Genomic DNA, 20499 nt, shown 5'->3' on the forward strand with positions numbered 1-20499 from the left:
TTAGCTATTTAAAACGAGGTGATATTATGTGTCAGGGAAAATTAACTTGACTTGAGTTAGGTCCAACTTGACTCTACCTTAACTCCAGGCGGAATCTTGCCTAAATCATTGCCATCTGCATGAATAATCATGAAATTCGGCAACACATAACTATTTTTTTAAACTGACACACACAAACCTCAACCCATTTTTAACCCAATAACCAAACTATTCTATTGACACTGTTTCTATACACGAGTGTCCCATGATCTAAATTGTTTTCTTAACATCTGAAAAAGAATACAAAATATTTAATGAACACAATTGAGGTCTGATGTAACGGTCTGTAGCAGCTCTAATTCTAAACAAATGGGACCTAAATGTACTAATATTAAAATCCAACCTTCTTGAAAACCCTTAATAAACTAGAATTTTGACGGTGGCACACCATTTTCATGTATAAAGAAACATCCTGGCTTATGAGACCTTAAATCTAAATATGTTTTAATTGCCCTTAGCTGGTAAATTGGGTTACCTTTTGTTACGCCGGTGCTGCCCTCAGACCAGATCCGTCCCTTATACTGAGGTGGGGACGTATGTATACACGCACCCGCAGCAGAAGGAGCGTGTCCGGAGTGTGGTGTTTTGGCGTTGCCAGTCCAGGTGAAAATAGCTGTAGCATTACTTGCCGGTACTGGTACATGTAGAGACATCATTCAGCCGTTAGCCAAGGTCAGGGAGAGGAGAGATCCGGAAGGTCGGTGTCCAAGCTGAGGTCGAGGGGCGTGAGAAGCAGCGAGGTCAAGTGAGAGCCGAGGTCCAGAGCCAGAGAGTGAAGTCCGCCAAGCCGGGTCGTAACCTGAATAATGAAGAGAGAGAGAGCCAGCATAGACATCCGCTAGAAGAAACTATGTCGAGCGATGTGGGAATGGCAAGACAGGCATTAAATAGTGCGGCTGGCGAATAGGCAGAGGGGGCAGACCTGGAGGAGTGCATGAAGCTGTCCTGGATAGGCTGCCTTGAGGAAGATGCAGGTGAGCAACTTTGAGGCATAATTGCTGCCTGTGTGTGAGCTGGGGGCGTGGCTTCACTGCAGGAGCAGTGAATAAATTAACTTGCTCTGGCGCGCTCCGTAACGAGGGGGAGCGCGCGCCCGTGAGACATCACAGCCGCCGGAGCCCCAGCTGCCCGTGGAACAGCGTCCGCCCGCCGGGGACGAAAGGGGAGTCCCCCAACCACGGGGACCAGACGGGGCCGGCGAGGGGGGCGTACCGCGATAGTGGGCACAACGAAAGGTAAGGGGGGCTCACGCTGCAACCACCGTGACCCCCCAATCCTTACAGTACCCCCCCCTTCAGGGTTGGCCTCAGGACGATCCTCCCACAGTTTGGATGAGTACTTCTTACGGAAGCGTTTGAGAAGTCCAGGTGCGTGAATGTCTTTGAGAGGGAACTTTCTTCGGGTCCAAAGCCCTGCCAATGGACCAAGAATTGGACCTTGCTCCTCGAGAGACTGGAATCTAGTATAGCTTGGACCTCGTACTCTTCGTTGCCCTGTAAGACCACTGGATCTGGTTTAAGAGTGTGGTCCGGAAAGAGAGGACTGGAGATGAACGGCTTCAGAAGATGTATGAAAAACATAAGGAATTCTCATGCTTTGAGGTAGTTGAAGACGGAAGGCCACCGGGTTTACCTGCTCCAAGATGGGAAAAGGACCCAGAAACCTAGGTGCCAATTTAGGGGAAGGGGTTTTGAGGTGGATATTCTTGGAAGACAACCAAACCTTATCCCCTGGCTTGTAATTGGGTGCAGGTCGGCGCTGACGGTCAGCCTGGATTTTCGAAGTCAAAGAGGTCTTTTGAAGTGCTGATTGAATTCTAGCCCAAGAGTCCTGTAGGAGGGATGTGTTCATCCACGGCTGGTACTCCAGAGGAGATATTGGAAATAGGTAGGCGAGCCGGGTGGAATCCGTAGTTAATAAAGAAAGGCGTCTCACGAGTGGATTAATTCCTGGAGGAATTAAAGGCATACTCAGCCCAGGGAAGTAATTCCGCCCAGTCATCTTGGGAGTCAGAGACGAAGCACCTTAAATACTTCTCGAGAGATTGATTAACCCTCTCGGTCTGCCCATTAGATTGAGGGTGATAGGCTGAAGAAAAAGAAGAGGAAATACCCAGTCTTTTGGTGAAGGTCCTCCAGAATCTGGAAACAAATTGAGAGCCACGATCTGATACGATGGATGTGGGACTGCCATGGATCCGGAAAATCTCTTTGGAGAAAATATCGGCTAGGGCGGGCGATCCTTTGAGTGGAACGAAATGTGCCATTTTGGAAAACCGATCCACCACTACTAGAATGGTGTTCATGCCATTCGACCTAGGCAATTCGACAATAAAGTCCATGGATATGTGGGACCAGGGGCGCTCCGGGATGGGTAAAGGTAAGAGAAGACCATGGGGTCTCTGACGAGGAATCTTATTGCGCGCATATACCGGACAGGCCCGAGTAAATTCAAGGATGGTCTTGGCCATACTGGGCCACCAGAAGGTGTGATGGATGAGGTCCAATGTCTTTTTGAATCCCGGATGTCCTGCCAAACGGGAAGCATGCCCCTAATCCAGAATCTCAGGAATAAACTTGGCCTCTATGTACATTATAGCGTTGGAGTGTGCCCCTTTTAATAGTATCTGATAAAGAATAGGCCTGGGTCTGGTCCCAGACCGCAGGCCGTCATCACGTAGTGCCCGTCACCACCGTGCAGTGTCTCACTATAACAGCTACTGGGAAAGTGTCCCAAGCTATGGGCCTTCCCTGCAGCAGCCACAACCTAATGTGAATAGGGGCTTAGCTGGGGCCTATACTTTATTTATTTTATTTATATTTATAAAAATGTTTTACCAGGAAATAATACATTGAGAGTTACCTCTCGTTTTCAAGTATGTCCTGGGCATAGTTAATATGACAAATAATACATGGTTACAAATACAGTTACATAAATGAACAGGGTATACAGTACATTATATACAATACATTGCATGCACAGTTAGAGAAGATGTACAGTATATTATAGGCTTATGTAACAGTTACAGACCAGATTAAAATGTGAGACAGCCTTAGTTTTGAAAGAATTTAAACTGGTGGTGGATGTGAGAGTCTCTGGTAGGTTGTTCCAGTTTTGGGGTGCACGGTAAGAGAAGGAGGAGCGGCCGGATACTTTGTTGAGCCTTGGGACCATGAACAGTCTTTTGGAGTCAGATCTCAGATAAGTGCTGCATGTGGTAGGGGTGAGGAGCTTGTTCAGATAGGTGGGTAGCTTGCCCAGAAAGTATTTGAAGGCAAGACACGAAAGGTGAACTTTGCGCCTAGACTCGAGTGATGACCAATCTAGTTCTTTGAGCATTTCGCAGTGATGTGTGTTATAGTTGCATTGGAGAACAAAACAACAAATTGAATTGTAGAGGGTGTCAAGTTTGCTAAGTTGGATTGAGTTGCCGAGCCATATACTATGTCTCCATAGTCAATAATTGGAGTTAGCATCTGCTGTGCGATACGTTTTCTGACCAGGAGACTTAGGGAGGATTTGTTCCTGTAAAGTACCCCTAGTTTGGCATAGGTCTTGTTTTGTCAGGGTATCAATGTGCATCCCGAATGTTAAGTGGGAGTCAAGCCATTTGCCCAGGTATTTAAAACTAGTGACAGAGGTTAGGGTGGTGTTAGTGTTGGTTCTAATCAGGAGCTCAGTCGCTGGAAGCTTTAAAAATTTAGTCTTGGTCCCAAACACCATTGTTACAGTCTTGTCAGTGTTTAAAAACAGTTTGTTTTGGGAAATCCAGTTTTCGAGTCTCAAAAAGTCAGACTGAAGTATGTGTTGAAGGTCAGAGAGGCTATAGCTGTGTGCATATAGGATTGTGTCATCTGCATACATGTGTATTGAGGCTTCCTGACAAGCTGTGGGGAGATCATTGATGAACACTGAGAAGAGTAGGGCCCCAGAACAGAGCCTTGCGGGACACCACAGGTGAGATCTGGCCTAGTCTCGGGGCCACTACATATCTCCTTGGTGTCCTGCTCCTGACTGGCGTGGTCTCTTTTGTGCGCCAAATGTATCTTCTCTACTACTCCGTGATCCTGGGAGCCCTATTAGCTCTGCTGGCCCATGTGTTGTGCAGCCCCTTGGCCTTCTGGGAGTTGTAGTCCCTCACAGAGCCTATTGCTAATATGGCCTCCGCTGCTGTGAAGCCCCTGCGCATATACCGGCGTCCGCCCGGAGCCCAGGGGCGTTGGAGCTGTCCTTCCACTGCTCGCAGCTTCGCACTTCCTGCACTCCTATCTGGGTCCGCCTGCAGCGATGGCGTCTCCTACAGCCCCCCCCATGTGCAACTGAAGCGGAAGGTAAGGGGATACCGGGGGACAAGGGGGGACCTGGCTACACATATGTATAGTTTATTTTTGCTGGCTGGTTTGCGAAGTTGTTTGGCACAGTGGGGAAGTCTTGTTCACTAACGAGTCCTAGTAGAATTATTCTGCTTAGCTGCAAAGATCTTGAGATGCAACCTTTGTTCCTTTTTAGTTTAAATATTATCTACGTATCATTTCTTATTATACCAGGATTCCTCATATGCATTTCAGGGTTGTTACACTGCTCTGTCAGATTCATCACTATTTCTTTGTGAGTAGCACAGTATCATTGCATTTCTTCTTCACCAGATAATACATTGATTGCTTTACATTCATTGTAGTTGGGGCACATGAATACTGTATATACAGGACATGATGTGCACAGCTGTGATCCTCCCAGGGCCAAATAGAAGTATCTGCTGAAAAAACAGCTCTTCTAAGTAAGGCAAATTGCAGCTTTTTTTGAGCACGTGTGTAAACAAAACGTTCCTGTCATTGCATAAAATAAACAAACTCCAAAGGTATTTCACTTATTTGAACACTGAAAAAGTACTAGTCGTGCCTTGGAACTTAAACTACTTATCTGTGTATTTTCTAGTGGTACTGGAATATCTCATAACTAAATTGAGGAGTTCCCATTCTGCCAAGGAGGATTTTCTGTGAAATATTGCAGAAGCTTTTATATTAAAATGTAAGTGGGCTTCTTTTTTGCAGGAAAAAAGCATTATAAAAAAAAAAAAAATACTTTCAAGCCAAATGCAAAAAAAGAAAAGAAAACGTGTATGAGGTTACAGTATATTGGCAGATGAAGCTTAATCTGATGAGATCTTGTTGACTTTGTAATATTCAGTAACTGCTTATTTTTAAGCGCACATTGAGAAAAATCTGACGTACAAAAGCACAATTAAATTTGAGTTTGTTTTGTGTCAATTTTACTCCCCAATGCCACTGTATAGAACAGGGGAGCGCAAACTTTTGGAGCTGGCCCCCCTGCCTGCTCCCCCATGCTCTCGCGCCCCCCTTACCTTGTTTGGCAGGGTCAAATGATGCTGTGGGGTCATGTGACCCCGTTGTCATGGAGACGGACGTGTGACGTCACTCCGCATGACACCAGTGACGCCGCGTTGCCATGGCGATGCGTCCCAGCAACTCTTCAGAATTTCGGTAAGTGAGTTGCAGAGGCCTCACGCGATACCCCGGCATTTCATTTAAATGCCTCGGGTAAGAGCGTGGGGCCTCTGCAACCGCTCACACCCGCCCAAAAAAATCCTGCGCACCACTGGTATATAAGTTGAACATGGTTTAGTGCAAGGGAAGTGTACTCCAGCCCTCAAGAGCTACCAACAGTTCAGGCATTCAGGTTTTCTCTGCTTCAGTGCAGGGGTCGCAGTCTTTGACTGAGCCACTGATTGAGCCCCCTGTGCTGAAGCAGGAATATCCTGAAAGCCGGCCTGTTGGTAGCTCTTGAGGGCTGGAGTTGGCCACCCTAGTCTAGTGCTTTGCACTTTATGTATTGCTGTACAGTTTTAGAACAAGTGAATGGCTGACATTTACTTTTTATATACAATAAGTCAATAGTAAACGGCGTGATTAAAATTAAGCGCATGTATTCTGCCTAGATGTAATAACTGTTATTTAAGGGAACACTACACTATATAATAATCATTTAAAAAAAATATATTGGAATACGTTTATTTCATCATCACTTATTCAATGTTTGTCCGTTTTCTTTCTGTGTGAAATTGTTCGTCACAAATTGGCCGCCCCATATTATGGGTACAGCACTACAGACATTGCTAGTCTGCTGCAGTGGTATTGATGGCCAGGCCTCTCTTGTTTGCTCAATAAGTCAAACATCCAGGGTCAGCTACATCAATCAGCTTCCCCCAGATTGAACGCTTTGATGATTCTTTGCCCTGACATTAGTAAGAAGACTTTTTTTTTTTCCCCCTGTTTGTTAATGTAATACATTTTCTCAGCCATCTGCTGTAATAAATTATCACGGTATTGATTTGACACTAGAGAGGATGCCTTATTTTATTTATATGTGTAAAAAAAAAAAAAATGGATGCAAAGAATATAACCAATCACGGACTGCCATCCGATTTTATACTATTTATTTTAATTTGTACGTTGTCACTTTCTTGATTTCTTTATTGTCTTTATTTTTATATATTCCTTAATAAAAGTTATTTATTAATTTGCTCAAAATACATCAATTCAATCTCCACAAAAGATTCACTACAAAGGGATTGAATGCTAAAAACGGGGACCTTTCTTCTCCTCTTTTTGCTATATTATCCCAGGTAGCACCTCCCTTAAACTCCGAATCATTGACAGTAAAAGGCAAAGTGAGGAGACCCCACCTACTGTTGTTTCTCAATTACCAACATCCAGTAAACTTCCACACTTTAACATTAAGAAAAGCTGAACCGTGCTTACAGGTTAAAGCAGCAATCCAGATTTCATTGAAAAAAAACCTAATTAATACAGGATTGAAATGGGTTCTCCAGAGCTGAACCCCATTAATTTCAGGTCCGGGGATACTTGCCTAAGTAGGGGGTGCCGGTAACTCTGGCAAGCTTACAGGTCCTGGTCACGAGGCCGGTCGGAAGTTGCAACGGATGATGTCACAGCTTCTTTTTGGCCTGAATTACGCAGGATCTTTAAATGCCCCCATTATGTTAGGCACACTGCCTGTAGAGATACCGGCACCCGCTACGGAGGTAAGAATGTCCGGAAGCAGCGAGTCCTCTGAGCTGAAATGAAGGGGATTCAGCTCCGGAGACCCCCTCCTTTTAATTAAAATGTGTACAAATAGATTTTTTTTTTTTTTTAATGAAACCTGGATTGCGGCTTTAAGATGACATTACCCCCTGTCCTACCACAGGGAGGCGCTGAGTCCTCTCGTAGTACCCCACGTCTGTGCCTAGTGAGTCTATCCCATGATGACATCCTCCAACTAGACAAAGGTATGTGGGTGTGTAGCACACCAAAACAGTGCAAATAAATGCAAAAAATGCGACACTTGCGCACAATGCCGGAGCTCCTGGTCCAAGGACGGCCTATCTGCAGCAATCCAAGTGTACAGCAACAGGAAAGAGGATCCAGGGCTCCACGGGTTTTTAGCAAAAATCCGTGGAGCCCTGGATCATCTTTCCTGATCCTCGAACTAGAAACATATCTCTAAAACGTTGTATAAGGGCTGGGGCCCGGCGCCGCGGGGCGACGCGGGCGGCCGCACGAGCGTTCCCCACCTGCAGGGGATTCCTCCCGAGCCGGTCCCAGTCCCCCCATGCTGCACAGCTCACTACACGCTGTGACGCGTCAGCCGCCAGGGGATTCAAGAGAATTGTAATCCCAAGCGGCGACACGTCACGTGGTGTGGCAGTGAGCCAATGAGGAGGGGAGGCTTCTGGGAGCGGGGAGGAGAGTGTGGGGGGAAAGCAGCGTGAGTGCCTGTCTGTGTGTGTGCGTAAGTGCCTGTCTGTGTGTGTGTATGTGTGTGCCTGAGTGCCTGTCTGTGTATGTGTGTGTGTGTGTGTGTGTGCCTGAGTGCGTGAGTGCCTGTCTGTGTGTGTGCCTGAGTGCCTGTCTGTGTGTGTGTGTGTGTGTGTGTGTGTATGTGCCTGAGTGCCTGTCTGTGTGTGTGCCTGAGTGCGTGTCTGTGTGTGAGGATTTGAGGGGATGAGGATTTGAGGGGCTCAGCGGTTGAGGGGCTGAACGGCTGAGTTGAGGGGCTGAATGGCTGACGGGCGGTCCCGCCCCCTCACGTCATGGCCGTGCCCCCCACGTCCTGGCTGCGCCCCCCCCCCACCCGTTTTGGCCACCCCCCCGCTCGCTAAAATGGTCCCTTTGGACTGGAAAAAGCCCCAAGTGCCTTTCCACGCGCCGCCTGTCTGCAGTGCGGGCGCGTGGTCTGAGGCAGCGGGGCCTTAGCCTTACTCCTTATCAGTGTGAATAGAGATAGGCAAAAGAAAATGGTGTCTCAGGGTATGTTGGCGATTTCACCAAAGTATTTGTAAGAACAGGTTCTAGACCCTGGCATCAGACTTTTGTTTTTTATTTACTTGTATGTCTTTATTTATTTATATAGCGCCATAAATTTAAATAGCGCTTCACAGTAGTAATACATATCATATAAATAACAAATAATATAAATAACAGATCATGGGAATAAGTGCTTCAGACATACTGTAAAAGTAACATTAAGGAAGGAGTCCCTGCTCCGAGGAGCTTACAGTCTAATTTATAGGTAGGGAGAACGTACAGAGACAGTAGGAGGGAATTCTAGTAAGTGCGTCTGCAGGGGGCCAAACTTTATGTATCATGTGTCCATGATTATCCAGTGCTATTCATATGCTTCTTTAAGCAGATGTGTCTTAAGGTGAGTCTTAAAGGTGGATAGCGAGGGGGCTAGTCGGGTATTGAGGGGAAGGGCATTCCAGAGGTGCGGGGCAGTCAGTGAAAAAGGTTTAAGGCAGGAGAGAGCTTTAGATACAAAGGGGGTAGAAAGAAGACATCCTTGAGAAGAACGCAAGAGTCTGGATGGTGCATAGCGAGAAATTAGGGCTGAGATGTAAGGAGGGGCAGAAGAATGTAAAGCTTTAAAAGTGAGCAGGAGAATTGAGTGTGAGATACGTGATTTAATCGGAAGCCAGGAGAGGGATTTCAGGAGGGGAGATGCGGAGACAGATTTAGGAAAGAGTAGAGTGATTCTGCCAGCAGCGTTTAGGATAGATTGTAGGGGAGAGAGGTGAGAGGCAGGAAGGCCGGACAGCAGGAGGTTGCAGTAATCGAGACGTAAGAGAATGAGGGCCTGAGTCAGAGTTTTAGCAGTCGAGTAACAGAGGAAAGGGCGTATCTTAGTCACTTAAACAATATTTCTTATTTATTTTTTACAATAGCACACCATCTTTTAGATTTTATTCTTTGGCTGGGTTAACGTAAAGATCTATATTTGCATTATATTCAACCTTATTTTAACTACATTCTATTATCAGAATGGAGTCTTGGTAATATCTATATTGGTTAACTATATACGTTTTCATATTTACTTTCTGTATTGAGGGATGTGTACTGCTAATTTTATAAGATTGAAGCAGCTATCCACCCTACTAGAATACAGCTCAACCCCATTATAACGCGGTCCGTTACAACGCTAATCTGCTTATAACGCGATACAAGCGTGGCTCCCAATTTTCATATTTATGAATACTTTACAACACGATTATCGGTATCTTAAATACTTTATTGTACAATGCATACAATTGTACATTATTTCTAACGCGATCCGCTTATAACGTGATGTGATTCTTTGGACACCAAGCACAGCGTTATAAGGGGGTTGAGCTGTATTTTATAAAAAAAAAAAAAAATCTCTATTTACAGAATCAAAACTTGGGTGTCCTTGGTGACTAAACTGGGCCATTTTTAGCTCCCGTGACACTCCTGAGATATTCACCTTTTTGTATGTGCTGTTTTCCCGGTCCCTTTGGGAAATCGGTATGGCTTCCATCCCAGCCTCACTCCGATGGGCCAATAGGAAACCACATTATCATCAGAGCCTCTCAATACTATTTACTTATTTACTAGAATGTTTAACCTTTATGTGCATAATATTTGTGATATTTAATTTACATACCATTTGTATTGTTTGCTTGCTTTTCAACCTTGTTTTGTCGCTATAAAATGTAGGATCTACTTTAACATTGGTTTCATAATTTTTATTGCTGGATACAGATCAGGTTTACCCTTATTTGTAAAAATGTGCACTGGTTACAAGGTTATACTATGATGGGCGGATGTTAGAGGCAGCAATAATTAGGGGTATTTTATTTTTATATAGAGCACTGGTCAAAGTGGCTTATAAGAAAGGCAGAAATACAGTTGTCAAATAACTTTAAATGTATTTAAAATTGTGGAAGAGCAATTCTGACCATATTTCAGAAAGAAGTATATAATATTTATGCTTGGGAATTAGAAAGGCAGAGAGGCTTCCAAAATTAAATCAATTTTTCTTTACATAGAAAGTGGACTCATTAGTCAAAAGTAGTGGTAACCTCTAGTACTTTCACACTTTGACCACTGTACACACATCTTCCTTAAGTGGGATTTTTCTCCACTACACTTTTTTAAACCTGATGAAGGGGAAATCCCGAAAGGTTGTGCCTATTTTTGACATACTGTAAGTAACTGGAAACAAACGAAAAGGGAACCCGTTCTACCTAGAGTGACCCAAGGTCATACATACAGGCAGGTGCACTAGGGCAAACAATTAATGAACAATGGATAGAAAACCGATGGAGCATAGATACTACCAAACGGATAAGTCCCTATATCGTGCACTCAGCGTTTGCATATGGGAAAGTACCCATGCACAATAAGATAAGCAAATAGAGACAATGATTCTGGTCCTATATGTATTGCATAATACGCGATTTAAAATAACTATTTAATTGATATATACCTTCAAATATTCGGACCAGTCCAGACTATATTGAATATGGTGAGTACAATAAAAAACATATTAAATGATAGCACTATGTGCTTATTTCCACTAGAGGCAATTAATAACCAGTACAATGCAGCTGGTAAGTAAATGCCAGTAAATGCCTCTAAGAGTCGGTCACGCAAGCCTATAATGGCTAAGAATACCGTGACCCAAAATAGCAAGCTATCCATGTCTGGATGAAACAAACGTGAAACGTACGTCAGAGGGCGTCATGACGTCACGTACCGCGACTTGCACTACGGATGCCTGCAGATTCATGCAGACCTGATCGGGACACCGACGAAGCCTTCCAAGCTGCACTCACTTCTCACATGCACGCAGGATCGTGCTCCTACAGGGCAAGATCAGATAAGTTGTTTGAGGGTCCTCTCTCCCTCTTTTCTTTCCTCTCCCCACCCCTCTCCCCCCTGTATCATAGGGTTATGTTTTTGAGGGTTAGATTGGAGAGCCCACGATCCTGCTGATCAGTTATTCCCCCGAAGGGCCAGTATATATTGGTGTGCAGGGACCTCTATTTTCTTATCCATCCCTGTGTGTAGTTACATGCGCCCAGGGTCACTATATGCGGGGTTTGTACGCTACCTAATCGGCAGCACAGGCATTTACAATTGGTTAACCCCTTATAGTGGAAAACTGCATGTGTGTACCTGTGTGTCTACACTCACATTTTGGGATTACCTGACCTTATGTTGAGATCTATCACATGATACACTACACGTTGCCTCTAATTTGTCCATACTCCTACAATACCACTAATTGTTGAAAGGTATTATATGACATTTACTTAGGCTTTTTTTCATGTTTAGTGACACATGTTTTCTGAGTACCACGATCCGTAGGCAATTCAGTGGACGTCATGACCATGGGCATCTGCGCTTCTGTTTTTTCATTGTGCTGATCTTTTGGTCTCAATTGAATCACTTATCTGCACAGTTACTATTGTGCTGGTTATATAGCACATCCTTAGCTATTTCTATACCCCCAACAGGGAATCAGCACGACGTACTATTTTCTTTTTCTTTGTCCGTTCTAAAACCCACGCCAAGTCTGGTTCCATTGTATTTTATTAGTTCTCCAATAACGTTTTTTAATTCAGTCATATACCTATACTATCAGGACCAGACTATTTCTTTTGTACTGCATCACATTACTCATTAAGGTACTTCTCACTACAGACTCTGAGTGCATCACAAAGGGACTTATCTGTATGTCAGTGTCTATGCTTCATACAGTGTCTTCTTCCTTGTTTGGTATATAGTTATTTGCCCTTTTGCACCGGCCTGTATATATGACCGGTTAGTCACAATAGGTAGAGCGGGTGCATTCATCATTTGCCTAGTATATACTAACCACAGCCTCATCGGTGAGGCGACGTTAAAGCCATGGGAGCTTGTGTATAAGCCCCCGCAGATGACCATGAGAGCCTATGCGTAGACCAACAGTCAATGGTATAGTGCCAGCTAAAGTACTACTGTATGGTCAATAGATCGCATAAGCAATAAATGTATGATAATACTGCATAGCATAGCAAGCGGGTGTCTGTGTAGAGACCCCGCATAAGCTGGCCCTCAAAGCAATAAACACCTACACACAGGGAAGGGAGAGAAAATACGAGTCCTTATACACCAATCTATACTGACCCTGGCACAACCCTCCTGCCCTATCCCTCGATAACATATCCTTACGTCACAAGGGGGGGAAAGGGATGGGAAGAGAGGGAGAAGACCCTAAGCACTTAGCTGTACTGTCCCTGCAGAAGAGTGATCCGATGGGGCTGCGTGGTTGCTGCTCGCACAGCTCCATCAAAGTTCCTTTCAGTCTAACTCCACGGGCTGTCACTTGATGCGTGATGTCATGGCGCTTCCCTCTGACGCACGTTTCGCTTCGGCTTCTTCCAGAGAGGATAGGCATCAAGTGACAGCCCGTGGAGTTAGAATGAATGGAACTCTGATGGAGCTGTGCGAGCAGAAACCACACAGCCCCGCAGGAACTGTACAGCCAAGTGTAGCATCGGCACCCCATCTTCCATGCTTACCTATGGAGATGGGGAAACTATATAAAGAGCTGCCGTTTTCAGCTCCACAGTCTATTATGTTCCTTACGCAGCAGGTGTATCTCCAAGGTTTCTGCCAGAAACCCCGAGAACTAGGCTTGGTCGGATAGACAAGCGAGTGCCATTTTGCGCATAGCATCCCTGATCGTGTCGAGTTACCAGGACCCAGTGGAGAATGGAAACTGATCCGGGTAAGCTTATTGAACCGTCACCCAACACCTAGCTATCTGTGATTCCCCCCCGGGTATTGTCCTGTGCCTGTTGACGCCGGTCAGAATAAACCTCTTTTATTTAACTCATTTGTTCTGTCGAATGATGTATTCAGTCCCTGTGTAAAATTCTCATGGTCCCCGGTGACAGAGAAATGTACAGTAGTGCTTGCCCTTTACCTCTCTTAGGGCGCTATCCACACTATCGCACCCAAATCAGCGATGTCTGCCATTGGCTTTAATGGCAGATATTGCCATAAATCACGCCTCGGTGACTCCCGGCCTCAAGGCCTTATTCTATATCTGGAGACAAAAAATACATGGGCGCTCTCTCAAACCGGATCCCAATAAATAGGAGAAATAATGAAGATAATATTATATTACCAAATTCAATGGCTTCTGCGTGAACTACAATCAAAGTGTACATCTTCAGAGTCCACTGCATGTCCGCTGCTCGGAAACCCTTAGGGGAACTTTTCCTTGTCCCCAATAAATGAGACAAAAACAGAAAAAAGGGGAGCACCTGTGATTTAGAAGTCTTTCAAAGTAAAAAAAATTAATCTCTAGGTATTTATTTTTACTTTGAAAGACTTCTAATCACCTGCGCTCCCCTTTTTTCTGTTTTTGTCTTATTCTATATCTGCCCATCAGGCCTTTTTTTGGCCGAAGTTTCCCATTGCCTTCAATGATATTTTTTAGGCAAAACTCGTTTGAACAGCCACTAGAAGAATATACAATTTACCAGTAGTATGGAAAAAATGTAACACATAGCCATTTAAAATGTAAAATATAGCGCAGAGCAAACTAAAGAACTAAAAGATAAGGATGGAAGTTGGGCTCAGTCTATAGCTCTGGTGCATCAATAAAACATAATTTTCAACTTCACATAATAAAACTTAAATATCTTCAGGCGACAACATTCCCCATACTAGCTACTGTACCACTAACCATGCTTTGTGACAAGCTACTTCCTCAGAGGAATCTTAGCAATGTTGTATTAAGTTCTGTTTTATTGATGCACTGTAGATCAAGCCCTATGTCTGTATTTGTCATTTACAATTGCTACTTACCCATAGATAGAGGCTAATACCAAGATTAAGTTTATTATTTCAGCTGCCATGTGCCTTTTATGTACAATTGGGTCTATAATGCCATTCAGAAGATTAATGTAGAAGATTAGTGCAGTTAATCTCAAATTGATGGCACTCATAAAAAACATTTGTATGTTTTTCTTTGCGTATTGTCAATATTTGCATAGTTTAAATTCGTGCTAAAGGTGTTATTCAATTGTTCTTACCACAGTGTTTGATTTGTATAAATATACATTTAGAACTGCATATATTATGTAAATTATATTATTTATTATTATTGTGTTACATAAATAATACATTTTCTAACATTTTAAACAGCAAAATAGAAGAAAAACAATTCAGTGTGTCAGCTATCTCAGAATGCAGGTGCCCTGTTTTACCAAGTTTGAGCCCGATTCTGTTAGTGAGTGAAAACTTATAACATAAAAATAGGGGTTCAACACATACCAAACAAACCAAGACTGCTGTATATCAGTACAAAAGAAATATACGCAGAGTTGCTAATATTTATAGGGTTTTGTTTATCATTAGCCTTCGATGTAAATTTTAGGCATCCATGCAGATTAAGGTTCAAATCCCGTAAACCGTTTTATGCCATAAGACTGGGGTGCGCAAACTGGGGGGGCGCAAGTTGTTTTTGGGGGGGAAGGAGGGGCATGGCGGTTACAGATGTCCCACGCTTCCCCGAAGGCATTTAAAGTAGCAGTAACAGAGTCCGAAGCGCACTCTCATCCAGGTAAGTATGAAAAATGGAACAAAAACAAAAAAGGAAAAATAGTGTAGTACTGTCAGACTTCCACAAAAATCAATAAAGAAATATGGTAATACTACTCACATTTTAAGTGAGAAATACAGGCGTTTGGGTTTTTCCGAGTAACCAACTCATACAGTATGTTGTAGTAGATCCACTGGAGGGGCAGGATACTCCCAGAAAAGCAAGGCAGAGGACAAAAGGATAATTGTAGAAAAACTTTATAAGAAAGATATAATAAAAACAGTAACACTTACAAGTAGATAAGTGACCGTGAGCAGTGAGACCCTCTGGGTAATGAAGTGGGGGATAGTCCTTGCGAACCCCTTTTACAGCAAGCCCTTGCGGTGGCCGTCCACAAAAAGTCACTGTATGGGAGTCCAGATGTCCTTGGTGATCCTCCACAGCTGCCTCTGCTCAATCATCTTGATTCCTGCCTGATAGGTGTCGCCCTATGCGTTTTGTCTGAGTAGACTTCCTCAAGGGTCATAATGATCTGAACCCTAATGTCCTCTCCTTTAAATACTATAAATTGGCGCCATTCTCGTCTGCTAAACAAATTGCGTTTCACTCACTAGGTTTACTTCCACCATTGCGTGCGTTCCAAGGGCGTGTGACGTTTAAAGTAAGTGATGGTGATCGTGCGAGGCCTCTAACTTGATTTACCTTAACTTTCCAGAGACGCGTCGACCCGACAACCCAGCATCAAATGACGCCGCGGGGTCACCTGACGTCGCGTTGCCATGGCAACATGACATCACATGACCACACGGCATCATTTGACGCCGGAGCCGAGCAGGGTGAGGGAGCGCGAGCAGGGGATGAGAGCAGGCAGGGGGGCCTTAAGTATTTCTGCTCTGAGTCGATTTTCAAGATTGCAAGAGTAGGAGTTACAGGCATACAGTGCCCTGCACAAAGCTCAACTTTCCCTCACAACTATATAGCCTTAGTCGGCCCATGCATCAACAGAGATATGGAGTCCAAATATTGCAATGGAGGTCCCCACCCTGGCTGCCAGGGTTTATTTTCAATCGTACAGCTTGGAGAATGAGGAATGCCTTACAGTGGCTGAAACCCCCCTTGTCACCCATCTACAGGGCATGATGGCTGCTTGGGGCCGCATGCCCTGGTGGAAATGTGTCTTGCAGCTAACCAGCTGATGATGGCTAAGGCAGCCCCATGACCCCGGGAGAATGGTCCATGGCTAGTAGCTGCAGTTCCCGGTCCATTCTCCCTCCACGTCTTACAGTAGCTTTGCTAAATGTGATGAGACCGAAGAGGAAATCGATGAGTAGCTGTGGTCCTTTTGAACGCCAGTGGACCTACCTTCACCACCTCCCGGATGAGGATTAAGGGAAATACCCGTTTGCCCAGTTGAGTGGTAAGGGGGCAGATGTTTATTGGGTGGTAGACCATTATGCCGGCGATTAACCGGTCGTGAAGGAGATTTTCCTTTCAAGGTATGCTATCACGACGGAGACCAACCAACCCCAGTTCCGGGCTCTTAATCAAGACAACCAGTACACCCATGTGAAATTTGCTGGGTAGCCGGGTGCAAAATCACCACTTTCAAGGGACTCCTGGACCTCATCATCAAGGAGCAGTTTCTGCTTAAGTGCATGCTGGAGATCCAAGAGTGTTGTGGATTCAAAGTTGGTCACTGCCAAGCAAACAGCAGAGATGGTGAACGACTTCCTAGCTGTGCCAGACCTTGGCTCCACAGATGACCCCAGATGAGTGTCCAAAAACCCAGGACCACGAGTGCCACATCCCTTGGAAGTTTCCATTTGGAAAAGTGCCCCATCTTCTGTTAATTGATCCCAACCCACAGAGTATGCCCACAAGAGGAAGTGTTTCGTGTACAATCGTCGAGATCATATGCAGAATGATTACCCTAATGCTGCCCGGTAGCTAACCCCAATCTCGGGCCGCAATCCCCAGTGCTGCGTCTGATCGCCTAAGTGGTGCTGGCTCCAACTTCACAGCAACAGCAAGCATTCCAACATGTGCAGGATATGCAGCATGCTACCGGGGCTGCAGATCCCGATGTCCCAGTGAATGCCACCAAGTACAGGAAGCACTGAGTAGTTGATATGATAGTGGTTGAACCCAATGATGTCTGGTTCATGCACTTTTGCTCAGTGACCATCGGTGCTAGAATGGCAGCCGGAGGATCTCTTGCCTGGAGTGGGCATGCATGTGACGATAGCCGACGTATCCCCCCAGTCTATCCCAATTGCCCACATATTTGTTCATTGGTTCATTGGGTAACAGCCAGGGAATCAGATGGGGTGGTGCTTACAGTGCTGGATAGTAACAACCTGGGCTGGCTTGTATGCAACTATGAAGAGGAAAAGGCCCAGGTCATGGTGGTTACCCGCAGCCAGAGCCAGGCTATTGCAGCCAAGAAGCTCCTACCATTTGGAAAACTAATCCCGAACCCATTGCTCCTAGCTTGTTGGAGCCAAAGCCTGTGTGTCCCAGCAGGGACCAGGGAGGTAAACCGGGGGGAGCCAGACTTGACAGACCCACCCCATACCAATCCCTGTCTGTGTGACCAGGGACAAGGGTGTGGAGCAAAGCCCAGTATTTCAGGATGTCTGCTGTTGGATCCAAACTTAGAGGGCATGAGGTAGTGGGATGCCAAGCCTGACTCTGAGCCCCGACTGGATCTGTTCCGGTGGCATCGTGGACTCTTGTGCAGGGAGAAGAACCCTGAGGCTCCAGAATTGGCCATGTACAGACAGCTGATTGTACCCAAGGAAAACTGGGCTCAGCTTTTATGCTTGGCCCACAAGCTGGTCATTAGGGGATCACCAGCATGGATGCCCATCTGACTCCAAATATTTACTGATCAGGAATGGCACAGGAGGTGGCAACATTCTTCTGCACCTATGACATCTGCTAGTTAAGAGGCAAACCTGGTGATTGGCCAAAGCACTACCCTGCCCTGGCCCTGCGCTACCGGTGATGTATGTATCTTTATTTATATAGCGCCATTAATGTACGTAGCGCTTCACAGCAGTAATACACGTAACCTAATAATATAAATAACAAATATTACAACTAACACAATGGGAATAAGTGCTTCAGACATAAAAGTAACATTAGGAAAAGGAGTCTCTGCCCTGAGGAGCTGACAATCTAATTAGGAAGAACTTACAGTGACAGTAGAAAAGTGTTCTGGCAAGTGTGTCTTCAAAGGGCAGAGTCAGTTTAGGAAAAGGTATATTTTGACTGTGGAGGACCTTTCCACAAGGTACCCTGAATTGGTAGCGCTCTCTTCTATAGAAGCACGGAAGGTAGCATAGGCGCTAATAAATATTTTCACCAGCGTAGCTTTTCCCAGAGAGATCCTCACTGATGAGGGAGCCCAGTTCATGTATTAATGTGTTCGTAATCAACACCTCGGTTTACTGCTCACCTTGCCGTGCAGTCCTGGAACACTCCCCCTGGTATCTACAGCAGCTGTGCAAGGTATGACTGCAGCCCCAGCCTGGGTTCAGTCATTAGAGCAATGCTCTCACACGCCCCTTCTGGTATTGGTTCGCTGACCTTTAAATACTGCATTCCCACAATGCTTCTCTGCCGAGCATAATCCTTCTTGGATGTTACCTGTGTTTTGCCACAAGCCTCCTGGCTTATTATCTCTCGTTACTAATCTCTGTTGATTATTGTTCCAGTTCGTTGTTCTTGTTCCTGTTCCCTCGTAGCTTGCAGCTACTTCGCTGAGGCCTGTGTTCCTGGTTCCCGGAGGCCTGCTGTTCCTCTCTTCACAGTGGCCTGTGTCACCTGCCTGGACTCAGCAAGTTGCTGCATACACCTCTTGCAGAGGTTGCTGTTTGGCCCCGTGGCCTGCTGCTCTTTCTCCCTTCGCAGAGGCCAGCTTAAACTTCCGTGCTGAAGTACCCCAGAGACCTGCTGTGTGCTATCTCCCTGGAGCCCGCAACCTGCTGCTTCTACCCTTAGCAGAGGTTGCTGTTTGGACCGCGTGGCCTGCTGCTCTTTCTCCCTTCGCAGAGGCCATGTTGAACTCTTGCGCTGATGCACTGGTATAAAGGTGCTGCCTGGCGTTATGCCCACTCCGGTCTGTCTTCCCTCTCGTAGACTGACGCCATGGGCCGTGGACGCCACTCGCGCAAACCCCGTTCCCGACCTGCAGCGCTTACGCTGAAGCAGGGGACTTGCTTGATTTCCTGTTGTTGACTCCCTGCTTGGACTACGACTACCCGGACATCTCCTATCCCGACTCTGGCTCGTCCAACGACTACGCTGTTCTCTCCAGTCCTGAACCCGGCCTGTTTGACTATGAACTTCGCACTCCGGACCAGTCTGCGCGGTCTAAGGTCAGTGATTTCATAACCCAGCCTCAGCCACGCGGTCCGGCCCCGGTTTGTGGCAAGCACAACCGTAACAGAATGGCGCCAGTGTCTCTGAGCTAAGTGTGGAGTTAAACATCTCTGCACCTCTCTGCCCTACCATCTCTAATGAACGGACTGTGTCAGCGGTTTAATGTGACTCTGAAGCATGTGCTGCGAGCATTTGTGGAAGCCGAAGGTTGGGACTGGAAAGCTCATTTGCAGCACCTCCTGTTTGCCTACAGAGAGGTGCCACATGAGTCTACCGTTTTCTCATCCGTGGACCGCATGACCTGTTTCATGAGGTATGGGAGAGGGAGACCACCACAACTGATGCCTCTGTGGTCCATTATGTGGTAGACCTCAGATCTCATGGGGTTGGCACAGGCCAACCTCCAGGCAGCTCAGACCAGGCAAAAGTGCTGGTTGGATAGAAATGCCTGTATCCCACACACAACTGTATGGGAATCGCATAAAGCCATTTATTAGAGGCCTCTCAGGAGAAAAAAAAAGGATGAGGTGAAAGCTGAAAACGGGCCACAAACTCGATCCCTCTGGGAACCTTCTTGCACAAATAATCTAATTTTTAATATCTAATCTAATAAAATTATTTTGAGGTGAACTACATTTCTGTTTATCAGACAAAGCTGAGCAGGCTATGAGAAGGACCTCCCAGAAATGCTATGATAGAGGGAACAAAGCCCATACCGTGTTGGGTAGGAGACTTAGAAACCCCTTCTCTGCTGACAACATTCATGCCATTCGACAAAAAATAGTACCCTGTCACAGGAACCTTTTCAAATTATGGAAGAATTCAGACATTTTTACCAAGCATTAACGATGGTAAGAAAGTCAAGTTTTCTAATTTCACTCAGGCAGAATTGACATCTTCAGAAAGTAGGGGAGCGAAGGATGGGCCACCATAGGAGAGAAAAGAACAACATAGGGCAATATTGCAGGGTTCAGTGTAGATCTTGTGATTTGGACTCTTAGAAGATTATACACACAAACAAAGATTTAAAATCAGGCATATATAGCAAATGTGGGTAGGACTCCAGTAGGGCTCAAGGAGAGAAACAAAGACCGCAATAGTGCAGATAATCCTTATAAAATTATTTACTAGCCTAAAACAATATCCCCCTGAATT

General features: G+C 45.4%; 1 protein-coding gene across 4 annotated transcripts in view; it reads left to right on the forward strand.

Annotated features, from left to right (window-relative positions):
- Positions 1-20499, forward strand: part of PAG1 (phosphoprotein membrane anchor with glycosphingolipid microdomains 1) — a 258962-nt gene that overhangs the window by 135781 nt on the left and 102682 nt on the right. The gene's annotated exons all lie outside the window — the stretch shown is intronic.

This window comes from Ascaphus truei, chromosome 2 (assembly GCF_040206685.1).
Source record: "Ascaphus truei isolate aAscTru1 chromosome 2, aAscTru1.hap1, whole genome shotgun sequence".
NCBI lineage: Eukaryota > Metazoa > Chordata > Amphibia > Anura > Ascaphidae > Ascaphus > Ascaphus truei.